This window comes from Tribolium castaneum, chromosome 10, assembly GCF_031307605.1.
Source record: "Tribolium castaneum strain GA2 chromosome 10, icTriCast1.1, whole genome shotgun sequence".
Classification (NCBI taxonomy): domain Eukaryota; kingdom Metazoa; phylum Arthropoda; class Insecta; order Coleoptera; family Tenebrionidae; genus Tribolium; species Tribolium castaneum.
This window is the reverse complement of record NC_087403.1, coordinates 4,329,889-4,343,923: the sequence shown is the minus strand read 5'-3', so window position 1 is coordinate 4,343,923 and position 14,035 is coordinate 4,329,889.

Sequence of the window (14,035 nt, the reverse complement as noted above, 5' to 3'; positions counted from 1 at the left end):
ACAGCAATAAAATACACCTACCTTCATATCGCTTCCACGTTGGCTACCATTTGTAGCATTAAAAAAAATAATAATAAAAATGAAACCAAAAAAATGTTTATTTGCATTAAATTTTGAGCAGCCACTTTCATTCATTGAAATTAAAGACAAAATTACGTGGCAATAAATTATTTGAGTGTTTTATTTCATTTATAGTTACTGTATTTAAAATGTGTCACTCAAAATATCACTTTTCAACACCGCATTTAAAGATTTTAATTGCATTTAAGTTTTATGAAATTATTGGTTTGTGAAATAAATAAATACGACACAGCAATAAAATACACCTACCTTCATATCGCTTCCACGTTGGCTACCGTTTGTAGCATTAAAAAAAAATAATAAAAATGAAACCAAAAAAATGTTTATTTGAATTAAATTTTGAGCAGCCACTTTCATTCATTGAAATTAAAGACAAAATTACGTGGCAATAAATTATTTGAGTGTTTTATTTCATTTATAGTTACTGTATTTAAAATGTGTCACTCAAAATATCACTTTTCAACACCGCATTTAAAGATTTTAATTGCATTTAAGTTTTATGAAATTATTGGTGTGTGAAATAAAAAAATACAACACAGAAATAAAATGCACCTACCTTTATGGCTTCCACGTTGGCTACTGTTTGTAGCAAAACAATAAAAAGAAATTAAAAACAACACCATTAAAAAATCTTTATTTGCATGAAAATTACTACAAGCGACATAATTTAAAGGTGTAAAAAACAATCAAGAATACTTATTATATTTAAGGATTGCTCTAATTGGTCAAATTAGCTAATAACTAATTTGTCCAGCAAGAACCACGTGGAGGTTTAGAGCATTCTTGCCAGGAAAAAAGGATATAAGGATGAGGTAAACAATGATTATTTCAAATGAAGGGAATAAAGGAATTATTGGTTTGTGAAATGAAAAAATAGTACACAAAAATCAAAGCTTTTTCACTTGGCGTTAAATAAATGCTCTTACCTTTTGTACTGCATCTGCTACCATTTGTAGCAAAACCTAAAAAATAAATTAAAAACACAACCAACAAAAAAATTAATTTGTAGGAAAGTTACAACAAGCGACTTTAATAAATATTATACAGAATAAAGGATACACAATACGGTATAATATATGGCACACAAGCTATTAAATCAACACATCACAAGATAAAACGCAAAAAAATGCACCTACCTTCATATGGCTTCTGCGTTGGCTACTGTTTGTAGCAAGACATTTAAAAAATTAAAACAACACCAATAAAAATCTTTATTTGCATGAAAGTTACAACAAGCAACGTTTGTCAATATTAAACAAAATAAAAAATACACAATACGTTTGAAATTATTGGTTTGTGAAATAAATAAATACGACACAGCAATAAAATACACCTACCTTCATATCGCTTCCACGTTGGCTACCGTTTGTAGCATTAAAAAAATAATAATAAAAATGAAACCAAAAAAATGTTTATTTGCATTAAATTTTGAGCAGCCACTTTCATTCATTGAAATTAAAGACAAAATTACGTGGCAATAAATTATTTGAGTGTTTTATTTCATTTATAGTTACTGTATTTAAAATGTGTCACTCAAAATATCACTTTTCAACACCGCATTTAAAGATTTTAATTGCATTTAAGTTTTATGAAATTATTGGTTTGTGAAATAAATAAATACGACACAGCAATAAAATACACCTACCTTCATATCGCTTCCACGTTGGCTACCGTTTGTAGCATTAAAAAAATAATAATAAAAATGAAACCAAAAAAATGTTTATTTGCATTAAATTTTGAGCAGCCACTTTCATTCATTGAAATTAAAGACAAAATTACGTGGCAATAAATTATTTGAGTGTTTTATTTCATTTATAGTTACTGTATTTAAAATGTGTCACTCAAAATATCACTTTTCAACACCGCATTTAAAGATTTTAATAGCAATTAAGTTTTATGAAATTATTGGTTTGAGAAATAAATAAATACGACACAGCAATAAAATACACCTACCTTCATATCGCTTCCACGTTGGCTACCGTTTGTAGCATTAAAAAAAATAATAATAAAAATGAAACCAAAAAAGTGTTTATTTGCATTAAATTTTGAGCAGCCACTTTCATTTATTGAGATTAAAGACAAAATTACGTGGCAATAAATTATTTGAGTGTTTTATTTTATTTATAGTTTCTGTATCTAAAATGCGTCACTCAAAATGTCACTTTCAACACCGCATTTAAAGATTTTAATTGCATTTAAGTTTTATGAAATTATTGGTTTGTGAAATAAATAAATACGACACAGCAATAAAATACACCTACCTTCATATCGCTTCCACGTTGGCTACCGTTTGTAGCATTAAAAAAAATAATAATAAAAATGAAACCAAAAAAATGTTTATTTGCATTAAATTTTGAGCAGCCACTTTCATTCATTGAAATTAAAGACAAAATTACGTGGCAATAAATTATTTGAGTGTTTTATTTTATTTATAGTTTCTGTATCTAAAATGCGTCACTCAAAATGTCACTTTCAACACCGCATTTAAAGATTTTAATTGCATTTAAGTTTTATGAAATTATTGGTTTGTGAAATAAATAAATACGACACAGCAATAAAATACACCTACCTTCATATCGCTTCCACGTTGGCTACCGTTTGTAGCATTAAAAAAAATAATAATAAAAATGAAACCAAAAAAATGTTTATTTGCATTAAATTTTGAGCAGCCACTTTCATTCATTGAAATTAAAGACAAAATTACGTGGCAATAAATTATTTGAGTGTTTTATTTTATTTATAGTTTCTGTATCTAAAATGCGTCACTCAAAATGTCACTTTCAACACCGCATTTAAAGATTTTAATTGCATTTAAGTTTTATGAAATTATTGGTTTGTGAAATAAATAAATACGACACAGCAATAAAATACACCTACCTTCATATCGCTTCCACGTTGGCTACCGTTTGTAGCATTAAAAAAAAATAATAAAAATTAAACCAAAAAAATGTTTATTTGCATTAAATTTTGAGCAGCCACTTTCATTCATTGAAATTAAAGACAAAATTACGTGGCAATAAATTATTTGAGTGTTTTATTTTATTTATAGTTTCTGTATCTAAAATGCGTCACTCAAAATGTCACTTTCAACACCGCATTTAAAGATTTTAATTGCATTTAAGTTTTATGAAATTATTGGTTTGTGAAATAAATAAATACGACACAGCAATAAAATACACCTACCTTCATATCGCTTCCACGTTGGCTACCATATGTAGCATTAAAAAAAATAATAATAAAAATGAAACCAAAAAAATGTTTATTTGCATTAAATTTTGAGCAGCCACTTTCATTCATTGAAATTAAAGACAAAATTACGTGGCAATAAATTATTTGAGTGTTTTATTTCATTTATAGTTACTGTATTTAAAATGTGTCACTCAAAATATCACTTTTCAACACCGCATTTAAAGATTTTAATTGCATTTAAGTTTTATGAAATTATTGGTTTGTGAAATAAATAAATACGACACAGCAATAAAATACACCTACCTTCATATCGCTTCCACGTTGGCTACCGTTTGTAGCATTAAAAAAAATAATAATAAAAATGAAACCAAAAAAATGTTTATTTGCATTAAATTTTGAGCAGCCACTTTCATTCATTGAAATTAAAGACAAAATTACGTGGCAATAAATTATTTGAGTGTTTTATTTTATTTATAGTTTCTGTATCTAAAATGCGTCACTCAAAATGTCACTTTCAACACCGCATTTAAAGATTTTAATTGCATTTAAGTTTTATGAAATTATTGGTTTGTGAAATAAATAAATACGACACAGCAATAAAATACACCTACCTTCATATCGCTTCCACGTTGGCTACCGTTTGTAGCATTAAAAAAAAATAATAAAAATTAAACCAAAAAAATGTTTATTTGCATTAAATTTTGAGCAGCCACTTTCATTCATTGAAATTAAAGACAAAATTACGTGGCAATAAATTATTTGAGTGTTTTATTTTATTTATAGTTTCTGTATCTAAAATGCGTCACTCAAAATGTCACTTTCAACACCGCATTTAAAGATTTTAATAGCAATTAAGTTTTATGAAATTATTGGTTTGAGAAATAAATAAATACGACACAGCAATAAAATACACCTACCTTCATATCGCTTCCACGTTGGCTACCGTTTGTAGCATTAAAAAAAATAATAATAAAAATGAAACCAAAAAAATGTTTATTTGCATTAAATTTTGAGCAGCCACTTTCATTTATTGAAATTAAAGACAAAATTACGTGGCAATAAATTATTTGAGTGTTTTATTTTATTTATAGATTCTGTATCTAAAATGCGTCACTCAAAATGTCACTTTCAACACCGCATTTAAAGATTTTAATTGCATTTAAGTTTTATGAAATTATTGGTTTGTGAAATAAATAAATACGACACAGCAATAAAATACACCTACCTTCATATCGCTTCCACGTTGGCTACCGTTTGTAGCATTAAAAAAAATAATAATAAAAATGAAACCAAAAAAATGTTTATTTGCATTAAATTTTGAGCAGCCACTTTCATTCATTGAAATTAAAGACAAAATTACGTGGCAATAAATTATTTGAGTGTTTTATTTTATTTATAGTTTCTGTATCTAAAATGCGTCACTCAAAATGTCACTTTCAACACCGCATTTAAAGATTTTAATTGCATTTAAGTTTTATGAAATTATTGGTTTGTGAAATAAATAAATACGACACAGCAATAAAATACACCTACCTTCATATCGCTTCCACGTTGGCTACCGTTTGTAGCATTAAAAAAAATAATAATAAAAATGAAACCAAAAAAATGTTTATTTGCATTAAATTTTGAGCAGCCACTTTCATTCATTGAAATTAAAGACAAAATTACGTGGCAATAAATTATTTGAGTGTTTTATTTTATTTATAGTTTCTGTATCTAAAATGCGTCACTCAAAATGTCACTTTCAACACCGCATTTAAAGATTTTAATTGCATTTAAGTTTTATGAAATTATTGGTTTGTGAAATAAATAAATACGACACAGCAATAAAATACACCTACCTTCATATCGCTTCCACGTTGGCTACCGTTTGTAGCATTAAAAAAAAATAATAAAAATTAAACCAAAAAAATGTTTATTTGCATTAAATTTTGAGCAGCCACTTTCATTCATTGAAATTAAAGACAAAATTACGTGGCAATAAATTATTTGAGTGTTTTATTTTATTTATAGTTTCTGTATCTAAAATGCGTCACTCAAAATATCACTTTTCAACACCGCATTTAAAGATTTTAATTGCATTTAAGTTTTATGAAATTATTGGTTTGTGAAATAAAAAAATACAACACAGAAATAAAATGCACCTACCTTTATGGCTTCCACGTTGGCTACTGTTTGTAGCAAAACAATAAAAAGAAATTAAAAACAACACCATTAAAAAATCTTTATTTGCATGAAAATTACTACAAGCGACATAATTTAAAGGTGTAAAAAACAATCAAGAATACTTATTATATTTAAGGATTGCTCTAATTGGTCAAATTAGCTAATAACTAATTTGTCCAGCAAGAACCACGTGGAGGTTTAGAGCATTCTTGCCAGGAAAAAAGGATATAAGGATGAGGTAAACAATGATTATTTCAAATGAAGGGAATAAAGGAATTATTGGTTTGTGAAATGAAAAAATAGTACACAAAAATCAAAGCTTTTTCACTTGGCGTTAAATAAATGCTCTTACCTTTTGTACTGCATCTGCTACCATTTGTAGCAAAACCTAAAAAATAAATTAAAAACACAACCAACAAAAAAATTAATTTGTAGGAAAGTTACAACAAGCGACTTTAATAAATATTATACAGAATAAAGGATACACAATACGGTATAATATATGGCACACAAGCTATTAAATCAACACATCACAAGATAAAACGCAAAAAAATGCACCTACCTTCATATGGCTTCTGCGTTGGCTACTGTTTGTAGCAAGACATTTAAAAAATTAAAACAACACCAATAAAAATCTTTATTTGCATGAAAGTTACAACAAGCAACGTTTGTCAATATTAAACAAAATAAAAAATACACAATACGTTTGAAATTATTGGTTTGTGAAATAAATAAATACGACACAGCAATAAAATACACCTACCTTCATATCGCTTCCACGTTGGCTACCGTTTGTAGCATTAAAAAAATAATAATAAAAATGAAACCAAAAAAATGTTTATTTGCATTAAATTTTGAGCAGCCACTTTCATTCATTGAAATTAAAGACAAAATTACGTGGCAATAAATTATTTGAGTGTTTTATTTCATTTATAGTTACTGTATTTAAAATGTGTCACTCAAAATATCACTTTTCAACACCGCATTTAAAGATTTTAATTGCATTTAAGTTTTATGAAATTATTGGTTTGTGAAATAAATAAATACGACACAGCAATAAAATACACCTACCTTCATATCGCTTCCACGTTGGCTACCGTTTGTAGCATTAAAAAAATAATAATAAAAATGAAACCAAAAAAATGTTTATTTGCATTAAATTTTGAGCAGCCACTTTCATTCATTGAAATTAAAGACAAAATTACGTGGCAATAAATTATTTGAGTGTTTTATTTCATTTATAGTTACTGTATTTAAAATGTGTCACTCAAAATATCACTTTTCAACACCGCATTTAAAGATTTTAATAGCAATTAAGTTTTATGAAATTATTGGTTTGAGAAATAAATAAATACGACACAGCAATAAAATACACTTACCTTCATATCGCTTCCACGTTGGCTACCGTTTGTAGCATTAAAAAAAATAATAATAAAAATGAAACCAAAAAAATGTTTATTTGCATTAAATTTTGAGCAGCCACTTTCATTCATTGAAATTAAAGACAAAATTACGTGGCAATAAATTATTTGAGTGTTTTATTTTATTTATAGTTTCTGTATCTAAAATGCGTCACTCAAAATGTCACTTTCAACACCGCATTTAAAGATTTTAATAGCAATTAAGTTTTATGAAATTATTGGTTTGAGAAATAAATAAATACGACACAGCAATAAAATACACCTACCTTCATATCGCTTCCACGTTGGCTACCGTTTGTAGCATTAAAAAAAATAATAATAAAAATGAAACCAAAAAAGTGTTTATTTGCATTAAATTTTGAGCAGCCACTTTCATTTATTGAAATTAAAGACAAAATTACGTGGCAATAAATTATTTGAGTGTTTTATTTTATTTATAGTTTCTGTATCTAAAATGCGTCACTCAAAATGTCACTTTCAACACCGCATTTAAAGATTTTAATTGCATTTAAGTTTTATGAAATTATTGGTTTGTGAAATAAATAAATACGACACAGCAATAAAATACACCTACCTTCATATCGCTTCCACGTTGGCTACCGTTTGTAGCATTAAAAAAAATAATAATAAAAATGAAACCAAAAAAATGTTTATTTGCATTAAATTTTGAGCAGCCACTTTCATTCATTGAAATTAAAGACAAAATTACGTGGCAATAAATTATTTGAGTGTTTTATTTTATTTATAGTTTCTGTATCTAAAATGCGTCACTCAAAATGTCACTTTCAACACCGCATTTAAAGATTTTAATTGCATTTAAGTTTTATGAAATTATTGGTTTGTGAAATAAATAAATACGACACAGCAATAAAATACACCTACCTTCATATCGCTTCCACGTTGGCTACCGTTTGTAGCATTAAAAAAAATAATAATAAAAATGAAACCAAAAAAATGTTTATTTGCATTAAATTTTGAGCAGCCACTTTCATTCATTGAAATTAAAGACAAAATTACGTGGCAATAAATTATTTGAGTGTTTTATTTTATTTATAGTTTCTGTATCTAAAATGCGTCACTCAAAATGTCACTTTCAACACCGCATTTAAAGATTTTAATTGCATTTAAGTTTTATGAAATTATTGGTTTGTGAAATAAATAAATACGACACAGCAATAAAATACACCTACCTTCATATCGCTTCCACGTTGGCTACCGTTTGTAGCATTAAAAAAAATAATAATAAAAATGAAACCAAAAAAATGTTTATTTGCATTAAATTTTGAGCAGCCACTTTCATTCATTGAAATTAAAGACAAAATTACGTGGCAATAAATTATTTGAGTGTTTTATTTTATTTATAGTTTCTGTATCTAAAATGCGTCACTCAAAATGTCACTTTCAACACCGCATTTAAAGATTTTAATTGCATTTAAGTTTTATGAAATTATTGGTTTGTGAAATAAATAAATACGACACAGCAATAAAATACACCTACCTTCATATCGCTTCCACGTTGGCTACCGTTTGTAGCATTAAAAAAAAATAATAAAAATTAAACCAAAAAAATGTTTATTTGCATTAAATTTTGAGCAGCCACTTTCATTCATTGAAATTAAAGACAAAATTACGTGGCAATAAATTATTTGAGTGTTTTATTTTATTTATAGTTTCTGTATCTAAAATGCGTCACTCAAAATGTCACTTTCAACACCGCATTTAAAGATTTTAATTGCATTTAAGTTTTATGAAATTATTGGTTTGTGAAATAAATAAATACGACACAGCAATAAAATACACCTACCTTCATATCGCTTCCACGTTGGCTACCATTTGTAGCATTAAAAAAAATAATAATAAAAATGAAACCAAAAAAATGTTTATTTGCATTAAATTTTGAGCAGCCACTTTCATTCATTGAAATTAAAGACAAAATTACGTGGCAATAAATTATTTGAGTGTTTTATTTCATTTATAGTTACTGTATTTAAAATGTGTCACTCAAAATATCACTTTTCAACACCGCATTTAAAGATTTTAATTGCATTTAAGTTTTATGAAATTATTGGTTTGTGAAATAAATAAATACGACACAGCAATAAAATACACCTACCTTCATATCGCTTCCACGTTGGCTACCGTTTGTAGCATTAAAAAAAATAATAATAAAAATGAAACCAAAAAAATGTTTATTTGCATTAAATTTTGAGCAGCCACTTTCATTCATTGAAATTAAAGACAAAATTACGTGGCAATAAATTATTTGAGTGTTTTATTTTATTTATAGTTTCTGTATCTAAAATGCGTCACTCAAAATGTCACTTTCAACACCGCATTTAAAGATTTTAATTGCATTTAAGTTTTATGAAATTATTGGTTTGTGAAATAAATAAATACGACACAGCAATAAAATACACCTACCTTCATATCGCTTCCACGTTGGCTACCGTTTGTAGCATTAAAAAAAAATAATAAAAATTAAACCAAAAAAATGTTTATTTGCATTAAATTTTGAGCAGCCACTTTCATTCATTGAAATTAAAGACAAAATTACGTGGCAATAAATTATTTGAGTGTTTTATTTTATTTATAGTTTCTGTATCTAAAATGCGTCACTCAAAATGTCACTTTCAACACCGCATTTAAAGATTTTAATAGCAATTAAGTTTTATGAAATTATTGGTTTGAGAAATAAATAAATACGACACAGCAATAAAATACACCTACCTTCATATCGCTTCCACGTTGGCTACCGTTTGTAGCATTAAAAAAAATAATAATAAAAATGAAACCAAAAAAATGTTTATTTGCATTAAATTTTGAGCAGCCACTTTCATTTATTGAAATTAAAGACAAAATTACGTGGCAATAAATTATTTGAGTGTTTTATTTTATTTATAGTTTCTGTATCTAAAATGCGTCACTCAAAATGTCACTTTCAACACCGCATTTAAAGATTTTAATTGCATTTAAGTTTTATGAAATTATTGGTTTGTGAAATAAATAAATACGACACAGCAATAAAATACACCTACCTTCATATCGCTTCCACGTTGGCTACCGTTTGTAGCATTAAAAAAAATAATAATAAAAATGAAACCAAAAAAATGTTTATTTGCATTAAATTTTGAGCAGCCACTTTCATTCATTGAAATTAAAGACAAAATTACGTGGCAATAAATTATTTGAGTGTTTTATTTTATTTATAGTTTCTGTATCTAAAATGCGTCACTCAAAATGTCACTTTCAACACCGCATTTAAAGATTTTAATTGCATTTAAGTTTTATGAAATTATTGGTTTGTGAAATAAATAAATACGACACAGCAATAAAATACACCTACCTTCATATCGCTTCCACGTTGGCTACCGTTTGTAGCATTAAAAAAAATAATAATAAAAATGAAACCAAAAAAATGTTTATTTGCATTAAATTTTGAGCAGCCACTTTCATTCATTGAAATTAAAGACAAAATTACGTGGCAATAAATTATTTGAGTGTTTTATTTTATTTATAGTTTCTGTATCTAAAATGCGTCACTCAAAATGTCACTTTCAACACCGCATTTAAAGATTTTAATTGCATTTAAGTTTTATGAAATTATTGGTTTGTGAAATAAATAAATACGACACAGCAATAAAATACACCTACCTTCATATCGCTTCCACGTTGGCTACCGTTTGTAGCATTAAAAAAAAATAATAAAAATTAAACCAAAAAAATGTTTATTTGCATTAAATTTTGAGCAGCCACTTTCATTCATTGAAATTAAAGACAAAATTACGTGGCAATAAATTATTTGAGTGTTTTATTTTATTTATAGTTTCTGTATCTAAAATGCGTCACTCAAAATGTCACTTTTAACACCGCATTTAAAGATTTTAATTGCATTTAAGTTTTATGAAATTATTGGTTTGTGAAATAAATAAATACGACACAGCAATAAAATACACCTACCTTCATATCGCTTCCACGTTGGCTACCGTTTGTAGCATTAAAAAAAATAATAATAAAAATGAAACCAAAAAAATGTTTATTTGCATTAAATTTTGAGCAGCCACTTTCATTCATTGAAATTAAAGACAAAATTACGTGGCAATAAATTATTTGAGTGTTTTATTTTATTTATAGTTTCTGTATCTAAAATGCGTCACTCAAAATGTCACTTTCAACACCGCATTTAAAGATTTTAATAGCAATTAAGTTTTATGAAATTATTGGTTTGAGAAATAAATAAATACGACACAGCAATAAAATACACCTACCTTCATATCGCTTCCACGTTGGCTACCGTTTGTAGCATTAAAAAAAATAATAATAAAAATGAAACCAAAAAAATGTTTATTTGCATTAAATTTTGAGCAGCCACTTTCATTTATTGAAATTAAAGACAAAATTACGTGGCAATAAATTATTTGAGTGTTTTATTTTATTTATAGTTTCTGTATCTAAAATGCGTCACTCAAAATGTCACTTTCAACACCGCATTTAAAGATTTTAATTGCATTTAAGTTTTATGAAATTATTGGTTTGTGAAATAAATAAATACGACACAGCAATAAAATACACCTACCTTCATATCGCTTCCACGTTGGCTACCGTTTGTAGCATTAAAAAAAATAATAATAAAAATGAAACCAAAAAAATGTTTATTTGCATTAAATTTTGAGCAGCCACTTTCATTCATTGAAATTAAAGACAAAATTACGTGGCAATAAATTATTTGAGTGTTTTATTTTATTTATAGTTTCTGTATCTAAAATGCGTCACTCAAAATGTCACTTTCAACACCGCATTTAAAGATTTTAATTGCATTTAAGTTTTATGAAATTATTGGTTTGTGAAATAAATAAATACGACACAGCAATAAAATACACCTACCTTCATATCGCTTCCACGTTGGCTACCGTTTGTAGCATTAAAAAAAATAATAATAAAAATGAAACCAAAAAAATGTTTATTTGCATTAAATTTTGAGCAGCCACTTTCATTCATTGAAATTAAAGACAAAATTACGTGGCAATAAATTATTTGAGTGTTTTATTTTATTTATAGTTTCTGTATCTAAAATGCGTCACTCAAAATGTCACTTTCAACACCGCATTTAAAGATTTTAATTGCATTTAAGTTTTATGAAATTATTGGTTTGTGAAATAAATAAATACGACACAGCAATAAAATACACCTACCTTCATATCGCTTCCACGTTGGCTACCGTTTGTAGCATTAAAAAAAAATAATAAAAATTAAACCAAAAAAATGTTTATTTGCATTAAATTTTGAGCAGCCACTTTCATTCATTGAAATTAAAGACAAAATTACGTGGCAATAAATTATTTGAGTGTTTTATTTTATTTATAGTTTCTGTATCTAAAATGCGTCACTCAAAATGTCACTTTCAACACCGCATTTAAAGATTTTAATTGCATTTAAGTTTTATGAAATTATTGGTTTGTGAAATAAATAAATACGACACAGCAATAAAATACACCTACCTTCATATCGCTTCCACGTTGGCTACCGTTTGTAGCATTAAAAAAAAATAATAAAAATGAAACCAAAAAAATGTTTATTTGAATTAAATTTTGAGCAGCCACTTTCATTCATTGAAATTAAAGACAAAATTACGTGGCAATAAATTATTTGAGTGTTTTATTTCATTTATAGTTACTGTATTTAAAATGTGTCACTCAAAATATCACTTTTCAACACCGCATTTAAAGATTTTAATTGCATTTAAGTTTTATGAAATTATTGGTTTGTGAAATAAAAAAATACAACACAGAAATAAAATGCACCTACCTTTATGGCTTCCACGTTGGCTACTGTTTGTAGCAAAACAATAAAAAGAAATTAAAAACAACACCATTAAAAAATCTTTATTTGCATGAAAATTACTACAAGCGACATAATTTAAAGGTGTAAAAAACAATCAAGAATACTTATTATATTTAAGGATTGCTCTAATTGGTCAAATTAGCTAATAACTAATTTGTCCAGCAAGAACCACGTGGAGGTTTAGAGCATTCTTGCCAGGAAAAAAGGATATAAGGATGAGGTAAACAATGATTATTTCAAATGAAGGGAATAAAGGAATTATTGGTTTGTGAAATGAAAAAATAGTACACAAAAATCAAAGCTTTTTCACTTGGCGTTAAATAAATGCTCTTACCTTTTGTACTGCATCTGCTACCATTTGTAGCAAAACCTAAAAAATAAATTAAAAACACAACCAACAAAAAAATTAATTTGTAGGAAAGTTACAACAAGCGACTTTAATAAATATTATACAGAATAAAGGATACACAATACGGTATAATATATGGCACACAAGCTATTAAATCAACACATCACAAGATAAAACGCAAAAAAATGCACCTACCTTCATATGGCTTCTGCGTTGGCTACTGTTTGTAGCAAGACATTTAAAAAATTAAAACAACACCAATAAAAATCTTTATTTGCATGAAAGTTACAACAAGCAACGTTTGTCAATATTAAACAAAATAAAAAATACACAATACGTTTGAAATTATTGGTTTGTGAAATAAATAAATACGACACAGCAATAAAATACACCTACCTTCATATCGCTTCCACGTTGGCTACCGTTTGTAGCATTAAAAAAAATAATAATAAAAATGAAACCAAAAAAATGTTTATTTGCATTAAATTTTGAGCAGCCACTTTCATTCATTGAAATTAAAGACAAAATTACGTGGCAATAAATTATTTGAGTGTTTTATTTTATTTATAGTTTCTGTATCTAAAATGCGTCACTCAAAATGTCACTTTCAACACCGCATTTAAAGATTTTAATTGCATTTAAGTTTTATGAAATTATTGGTTTGTGAAATAAATAAATACGACACAGCAATAAAATACACCTACCTTCATATCGCTTCCACGTTGGCTACCGTTTGTAGCATTAAAAAAAATAATAATAAAAATGAAACCAAAAAAATGTTTATTTGCATTAAATTTTGAGCAGCCACTTTCATTCATTGAAATTAAAGACAAAATTACGTGGCAATAAATTATTTGAGTGTTTTATTTTATTTATAGTTTCTGTATCTAAAATGCGTCACTCAAAATGTCACTTTCAACACCGCATTTAAAGATTTTAATTGCATTTAAGTTTTATGAAATTATTGGTTTGTGAAATAAATAAATACGAC